General features: G+C 40.1%; 1 non-coding gene across 1 annotated transcript; it reads left to right on the top strand.

Annotated features, from left to right (window-relative positions):
• The first annotated feature begins 7,502 nt into the window (after positions 1–7,502).
• On the top strand, positions 7,503–7,606 carry LOC148580406 (small nucleolar RNA R71). The gene has a single exon (XR_015899496.1). It is a non-coding gene; the product is annotated as a small nucleolar RNA R71 (small nucleolar RNA).
• Positions 7,607–8,830: the final 1,224 nt, after the last annotated feature.

The following is an 8,830-nucleotide window of genomic DNA, read 5'->3' as shown; positions in this document are numbered from 1 at the left end:
TGCTTTTACCTACTTGGTTAAGAGTAAATAAGTTCTTCAAGACAAATATAAATCAGATTTCACTAATTCAAATCATGCAATAAAAAGCAAGTAAACTTGTAAGAAGATAGCTCATGAAAGCAGGGAATAAAGAATCGAGCATCGAACCCTCACTGGTAGTGTATACACTCTAATCACTCATGTGTTTAAGGTTCGATTCTCTCAATCCTCTACTAACCTTGCTTTCTAAGGCTTGCTTTTCATCTAACAATCAACATAAATTTAATGTACAGATACACATATCAAGAGGTCTTTTAAGGGTTGTAATGGGGTTAGGGTCAAGGTAGGATTGTATTTGGCTAAGTGGACTAAAATCTGAATCCGTAATTAACTTAAACTTTTCCCACCTAACTTTAAGACAATCAATGTAATTACAATGCAAAATCTAACTACCCATTAACTATGTTTTTCCACATATTCATGCATCCGATTTTGAGTACAGTACATATGCATTGCTTTCATCATTTACCTTGGGGCATTTTGTCCCCTTTTTCTTATTTGCTCTTTTTTTTTCTTTTTCTTTTTCTCACTTATTTTTTTATATATATATATATTTTTTTTCTCAATGCATATGATTAAATTATTGGATGCATGAATCATGTCCTAAACATTTTTTTTTCTAATTTTTATAAAGATATACAATGCCCAATTCTTAAACCAAACGTTTCCAAACCCACTTTTCCCACACTTAAATCATAAGCATTCTTACTAGTCTAAGTTAACTAAGGATTCAAATTAAGGACATTATTGTTTTCCACTTAGAGTTAGTGATGAGCTAAAGTAAAGAACAAAGGGGTAAAATAGGCTCAAATTGGTTTGCAAAGGATAATGAGAGGTAAGGCCATTGATAAACCCATATTTTATGATATATTTTGTGCTTAATTTAAGTGATTTATTCAATCCTTCACCCACTTATTCATATTAATTGCATGGTTTTACTTTCCTTTCCTTATTATGTGATGTATGTGAAAAACATGTTTCCTATGCTTTAATATTAACTATTTTAATTACCTTTATTTCCATTCGATGCCGTGATTAGTGTGTTGAGTAGTTTCAGATCTTCTAAGGTAGGAATGACTTAAAGGATGGAAAGGAAACATACAAAAATGGAAGGAAAGCACAAAACGGAGCTCCTAAAGAAACTGGCATCCACACGATCGCATGGACGAAGCGATCGCGTGCCAAGCGCGAATCAGCAGCGACGCGGCCGCATGACTGACGTGACCGCGCGCCTTAAGCAGAAAGCACATGACGCGGTCACATGACTGACGCGACCGCGTGGCAAGGAAATGCTCCGAATGACGCGACCGTGTGACACACGCGGACGCGTGACAGAGGCCACGCACCAGAAATTGCAGAAAACGCTCATAGCAAATTCTGAAGCCTTTTTTGGCCCAAATCCAAGTCCAGAAGGCATAGACCAGAGGTTACAAAGTGAGGGAACATATCCATTCAGAGAGAGCTCGCCAATTTTCACTTTCCATGATTTAGAATTAGTTTGAGAGAGGTTCTCTCCTCTCTCTCTTAGGATTAGGATTAGGATTTAGGACTTCTCTTAGTTTGTAAGAGTGACTCTCAATCCAGGTTTAATATTTACTTTAATGCTTTTATTCGTATCTATAAATGTTGCCAACTTGACTTATGAACCCTTTCCATGTTATGATTTGAATTAATGATTAATTGAGGTATTTCAGTTATTGATTGCTTTCTCCTTGATTTGTGTTACCAATGCTTTCCATCTAAGGACATTTTTATTCCAACAATTCTACTTTTTCCTTTTTGGTCTTGGTTAAGAAATCAGTAACTCAACATTATTAAACTCAGCATAATTGATAATCGTTATCTTGCTAATTGAACTGAACTTCAATAATCCCAACTTTTTCTTAGGAAATAAATAGGATTCGAAGGTCAAACTAATTAGTCCCTTGACTTTCCTTTACTATAATAAAGGTTAACTAAGTGGAATTTAGATTCAACTTTCATTATTGTTGAGAGAGATAACTAAGTTGGACTTCCAATTTCTCTTACCTTGCCAAAAGATTACTTTACAGTATTTATTTATTTTAACTGCCATTTAAATTATTTGTCATATCTACTCTTCACTCTCAACCCCGATTTTACAACCTCCATAACCAATAATAAGAACATACTTCCCTGCAGTTCCTTGAGAAGACGACCCGAGGTTTGAATACTCGGTTAACAATTTTTAAGGGGTTTGTTACTTGTGACAACCAAAACGTTTGTATGAAAGGACTTTTGAAGGTTTAGAAACTATACTTGCAACGAGGATTTATCCGTAAATTTCTAGACCACGCAAAAGTTCTCTCATCCTGCAAGGTTACTGGAAGTTGCTTGTTCCCAAAGCACTTGAGACATAGTTAGCTTACATGTATGCTTGTGCCTCTCGAACTCAATTTGGTGTGTGAACACCAAACTTAGTTCTTTGCCCAGTATAAAACATTGCATATATGCAGAGACCCCCATATCTTGTTATCAGCAAAGCAATGATCACCTATAGTCTAACTACATCTAAGTGGTTTCTCTTGATTGGATGGAGCTAGCAATGTATTTTTGGAGTGGAGTGTAATTCTAACCAATGTCTTTTAGTGGAACACCAAACTTAGAACTACACTACCACTCTTGGATTGTTCTGGTGTGGAACACCAAACTTAGCTCCTTACAATACAGGGGAAACAACTTGTGATTTTTATTGAAATAAAGATGAAAGTGAAACTACCTGAGGTTGGGTTGCCTCCCAACAGAGCGCTCTTTTATCGTCGCTAGCTCGACGAGTCCTTAATTACTTGAGATGGTATTTTACTCTGGGGTTTTCCCCCATGTTGCCCAGGTAATGCTTGAGTCTTTGTCCATTCACTGTAAAAGTCCTCTCTGAACCTTCATCCGTGATTTCGATGTGGCCATATGGTGATACTTTTGTAACCATGAAAGGTCCGGACCACCTTGACTTGAGTTTTTCTGGGAACAGCCTTAATTTAGAATTGTAAAGGAGTACTTGCTGCCCTTTTTCGAAACTCCTGGGTGCCAGATGCATGTCATATTTTCTCTTTGCCTTTTCTTTATACATCTTAGTGTTTTCATAGGCTTGTGACCTGAATTCTTCCATCTCTTGCAGCTGCAAGATCCTTTTTGCACCAGCAGCAATGCTGTCAAAATTTAGTATCTTGATAGCCCAAAGAGCTTTGTGTTCCAGCTCCAGTGGTAAGTGACAAGCCTTCCCATAGACTAGTTGATATGGAGACATTCCAAGTGGAGTTTTGAATGCTGTTCTGTATGCCCAAAGAGCATCATCCAACTTCTTCGACCAATCCTTTCTAGATACACCCACAGTCTTTTCTAGGATCCTCTTCAGCTCTCTGTTGGATATCTCAGTTTGCCCACTTGTTTGAGGATGGTAAGGTGTGGCTACTTTGTATTTTACCCCATATCGTAAGAGGAGAGCTTCTAGTGGTTTGTTACAAAAGTGGCTCCCTCCATCACTGATGAGAGCTCTTGGGACTCCAAACCGGCTAATGATATTCTTCCTAAGGAAGTCCATGACCACCTTGTTATCATTAGTTGGGGTTGCAATAGCCTCTACCCATTTGGAAATATAATCCACTGCTACCAGGATGTACTTGTTTGCATATGAGGTTGGGAATGGTCCCATGAAATCAATTCCCTACACATCAAACAGTTCCAGTTTCCAGATGAAATTTTGTGCCATGGCGTTTCTTTTGGGCAGGTTTCCAGATCTTTGGCATTCATTGCAGCTCTTTACTAGTTCCTTGGCATCCTTGAAAAGGGTGGGCCAAAAGAATCCGCTTTGTAACACCTTTGCTGCAGTTCTGTCCCCTCCAAAGTGCCCGCCATAGCATGAACCGTGGCAGTTCCACAGGACTTCTCTCCCTTCCTCTTCCGAAACACATCTTCTAAGAATTCCATCTGAACATTTCTTGAAGAGATATGGCTCGTCCCAGACAAAGTATTTTGCATCATTCATGAGCTTCCTCTTTTGATGTTTATTGATCCCTAGGGGTAATGCCCCAGTTGCCTTGAAATTTGCAATATCTGTGAACCATGGTGCTTTGTGAACTGTCATCAAATGCTCATCAGGGAAGAGCTCATTCACATTTGTATCATTCTCTCTACCTTGATCATGAGGGATTCTGGATAGGTGATCTGCTACCTTGTTCTCCACTCCTTTCTTGTCTCTGATTTCAATATCGAATTCCTGCAACAGTAAGATCCACCTTATTAGTCTTGGCTTTGATTCTTGCTTGGCAAACAAATATTTAAGTGCTGTGTGATCTGTAAAAACAATCACTTTAGCACCAATGAGGTATGATCTAAATTTGTCAAATGCAAAAACTATTGCTAGCAACTCCTTTTCAGTAGTGGTATAATTTCTTTGAGTTTCATTAAGGACTTTGCTAGCATAGTATATCACGCGAACTAGGTTATCTTTTCTTTGTCCTAACACTGCCCCAACTGCAAAATCAGATGCATTGCACATCAATTCAAATGGTAGGTTCCAATCAGGTGGGGAAATGATAGGAGCAGAGGATAACCTCATTTTCAAATGTGCAAATGCTAGCATGCATGTTTCATCAAAGATGAATGGTGTATCAGATACAAGGAGATTGCTTAAGGGCTTGGCTATCTTTGAAAAATCTTTGGTGAACCTTCTGTAAAAACCAGCATGCGCTAAAAAACTTCTAATTGCCTTGACATCACTGGGTGGGGGTAGTTTTTCAATAAGTTCTACTTTAGCTCTATCAACCTCAATGCCTTGGTGAGAGACCTTGTGACTAAGGACTATTCCTCCTGTCACCATGAAGTGGCATTTTTCCCAGTTCAAGACCAAATTGGTCTCTTGGCATCTTTTCAATACCAAGGCGAGGTGATGTAGGCGACTAGGAAAAGAATCTCCGAATACCGAGAAATCATCCATAAAAACTTCAATGAATTTTTCTATCATATCTGAAAAGATAGAAAGCATGCAGCGTTGGAAAGTTGCAGGGGCATTACATAATCCAAATGGCATGCGCCTATAGGCAAACACTCCATACGGACAGGTAAATGAGGTTTTCTCTTGGTCTCTTGGATCAACCACTATTTGGTTATATCCTGAATAACCGTCGAGAAAACAATAATATGCGTGCCCTGCAAGTCTTTCCAACATCTGATCCATGAATGGATGGGGAAAATGGTCCTTTCGTGTAGCCTCATTGAGTTTCTTGTAGTCTATGCACATCCGCCATCCTGTGACGGTCCTTGTAGGTATGAGCTCGTTCTTCTCATTGGTAACCACAGTGATCCCTCCCTTCTTTGGCACAACATGTATGGGGCTAACCCAAGGGCTGTCCGAAATTGGGTATATGACCCCTCCTTGCCAAAGCTTCAAAACCTCTTTCTGTACCACTTCCTTCATGATTGGGTTCAGCCTTCTTTGGGATTGAATTGATGGCTTGGCATCATCTTCCAACAGTATTTTATGCATGCATATGGTTGAACTGATTCCCTTCAAGTCAGCAAGGGTCCATCCAATGGCATCCTTATGCTCCCACAGCACCTTGAGTAGTTCGTCCTCTTGATCTTGACTGAGGGATGAATTTATGATCACTGGGTAGTTTTCATTTTCTCCTAGATATGCATATTCGATAGTGGGTGGCAATGCTTTGAGTTCAAGTTTGGGTGCTTCTGATTTTTCGTTCCCTTCCTTTGGTGCATCTGGTATATGTATTTCTGCTGTAGCTACCTCTTCACTTGATTCAGATTCTTCCTCCACCAATCTCTCGTTCTCTTCAGGTTCATCTTCTTCAAAATTCTCCTCCACTTCATCCTCAAGTGCATCTAACCTCATGCATTCCCCCAATTGTTCCGGTGGATAACTCATGGCCTTGAACACATTGAATGTCATCTTTTCATTGTGTAATCTTAGGGTGAGGTCACCCTTCTGAACATCAATGACAGCTCCAGCAGTGGCCAAGAATGGCCTTCCCAAGATGATGGAGGTCTTGGCGTCTTCCTGCATGTCCAGCACCACAAAATCTGCTGGGAATATGAAATCTCCTACTTTTACTAGCAAATCCTCTACTATCCCGTGAGGGAATTTGAACGACCGGTCTACCAGTTGTAGCGCCATTTTTGTTGGTTTAGCCCCCTCAATTTTCATCTTTCTCATCATAGCTACTGACATCAAATTGATGCTGGCCCCTAAGTCACAAAGATCCTTTTCTACTGTGATTTCTCCTATGATGCAAGGGATCTGAAAACTCCCAGGATCCTTCAGTTTCTGAGGTAGTTTATGCTGAATGATAGCACTGCACTCTTCAGTTAGTATCACAGTCTCATTGTTCTTCCAGCTTCTCTTCTTAGTCATTAGCTCCTTCAAAAACTTGGCATAAAGTGGCATTTGTTCTATGGCTTCAGCAAATGGTATGTTGATTTGTAGCTTCTTGAAGATTTCCAAAAATCTCAAGAACTGGTTGTCATCTTCCTTTTTCTTCAATAGCTGGGGGTATGGAGCTCTTGAGATGTTCAGTTGGGGTATCTTTTTTTCTTTCTGCAGACTTGGCGTAGGGGTTTGCATTCCATCTTGCTCTTCTCCCTTTTCATTTGAGCCTTCTTCTTGTGGTTTTTGGGGATGTTCCTTCAGTTCCTTCCCACTCCTAAGTGTGATAGCTTGACACTCCTCCCTTTTGCTTGAATGGGCATCATAGCAAAAATTGTGGTTTGGAAGCTGCTTAAATAGGTAGCTAATTTGTGTTTCCAGTTTTGTGATGGCAGCATTTTGATTCTGCATGTTTGACTGCACTTCCTCTCTGAATGCTTTACTGTCTTGAATGTCTCTGCATATTCCTTCAATGAAGGTTTCGATCTTAGAGAGCTTGTCATCAATTGATGAGTGGTTCAGAGCAGATGTGCTGTTTTGGTTTTGATAAGCGTGTGGAGAAGTGTTGTTGTGGGGGTGTTGAGATGTCCTCTGGTCTTGGTTTTGATCTTGCTTACTTCCCCACCCAAAGTTTGGGTGGTTTCTCTATCCAGGGTTGTAAGTCTTGGAGTATGGATCATAGTTTTTCCTTGGTGAATTCCCAATGTAGTTGGCTTGCTCCTGACTCCCCTCTGCTTCTTCATTCACTCCTTCTTAGATTGTTGATGAAGATGAGATTGCTGCTACTTGGTTCCTCTCCATCTTCTTGGTGAGGTCAGCTAGCTGCTGGGTAATGAGCTTGTTTTGGGCCAACAGAGCATCTACATTGTTTAGCGCCATCACTCCTTTTGTGTTCCCTCTTTCGGAAGCAGAGAAGTAGTCGTTTTCTGCTACTGTTTCAATAACAACTATGGCTTCCTCAATGGTCTTCTTCTTGTTCAAGAATCCTCCAGATGAATGGTCCACGGCCTTCTTTGACTCATAGGATAGCCCTTCATAGAAAATATGCAGTAGCACCCATTCTTTGAACATGTCAGGTGGACATCTCCTTGTTAAGTCCTTGAACCTCTCCCATGCTTCATACAGAGTCTCACCATCTTGTTGCCTGAAAGTTTGAACCTCAGCTCTCAGCCTATTGATTCATTGAGGAGGGTATAATCTTGCTAAGAATTTGTTCACCACATCCTCCCAAGTTGTCAAGCTCTCCCTTGGGAAAGATTCCAGCCACTTGGCTGCCTTGTCCCTGAGTGAGAAAGGAAATAAGAGCAGTCTATAGGCATCAGGATGAACACCATTAGACTTCACTGTGTCACATATTCTCAGGAAGGTGGTCAAGTGTTGATTGGGGTCTTCTTGAACACCTCCTCCAAATGAACAGTTGTTCTGAACAAGGGTGATGAGCTGTGGTTTAAGTTCAAAGTTGTTGGCATGGATTGTTGGCTTTTGGATGCTACTTCCACAATTGCCTGGGTTTGGATTGATGTAAAAGCCCAAAACTCTTCTATCCTCCCCAGCATGATTTGCTCCACCTCCTCTGCCATGGTTGTGAGTCTCTTCTTCATGATGATTTTCCATGTTTTCTTCCATGTTAGGTTCAAAGTATTCCTCAAAGTGTTCCTCCTCTTCTTCAGCACCAACTACACGTTTCTCTTTTGCCTCCCTCCTTAGTCTAAGGAAGGTTCTCTCAGGTTCAGAATCAAAAGAAGTTGAAGCCCCACTTCTTCTCCCTGTCATACAACCAACAAGTACAAGCAAAGAAAATAGGTGCAGACAGTATTTGTGTCAGAATTGCTGTTAGTTGTGGGTGATGTAATATATCAAACAGTTAGTGGGTTAGAAAACAGAATTAAAAATAACAAAGAAAAACAAAAGAGTAGAGGGTGAAGGGAAGAAGTTTAACTAAAACAAAAAGTAAATCACTCAAACAGAAAATGAAATTCACAAACTAAAAATGCTCAATCTAGTGATCTTCCAGTTTAATCATTGTTGATGCACAATCAATTCCCGGCAACGGCGCCATAAACTTGATGCACGAAAAACTTGTCTCTCAACAAATCTCCCTTCGGCAAGTGTACCGAATTTGTCGTCAAGTAAAAACTCACAATAGAGTGAGGTCGAATCCCACAGGGATTGATTGATCAAGAAACTTTAATTAGAAGAATGTTCTAGTTGAGCGAATCCAGAATTTGGGTTGAGAGTTGCAGAAAATAAAATGACGGGAATGTAAATAACAGAAAAGTAAATGCTAGAATTAAAGGACTGGAAGTAAATGACTGAAAATAAATTGCAGAATTGTAAATGGGAATGGGGGATTTGCTCATAAAAGTAAATGGCAGAAATTAAAGAGAATGGGTAAGA

Source organism: Arachis ipaensis, chromosome B10 (genome assembly GCF_059453495.1).
Source record: "Arachis ipaensis isolate K30076 ecotype BB chromosome B10, ASM5945349v1, whole genome shotgun sequence".
Lineage (NCBI taxonomy): Eukaryota > Viridiplantae > Streptophyta > Magnoliopsida > Fabales > Fabaceae > Arachis > Arachis ipaensis.
Note: the sequence above shows the minus strand (reverse complement) of the source record. Positions and strands in the feature narration are given on the sequence as shown.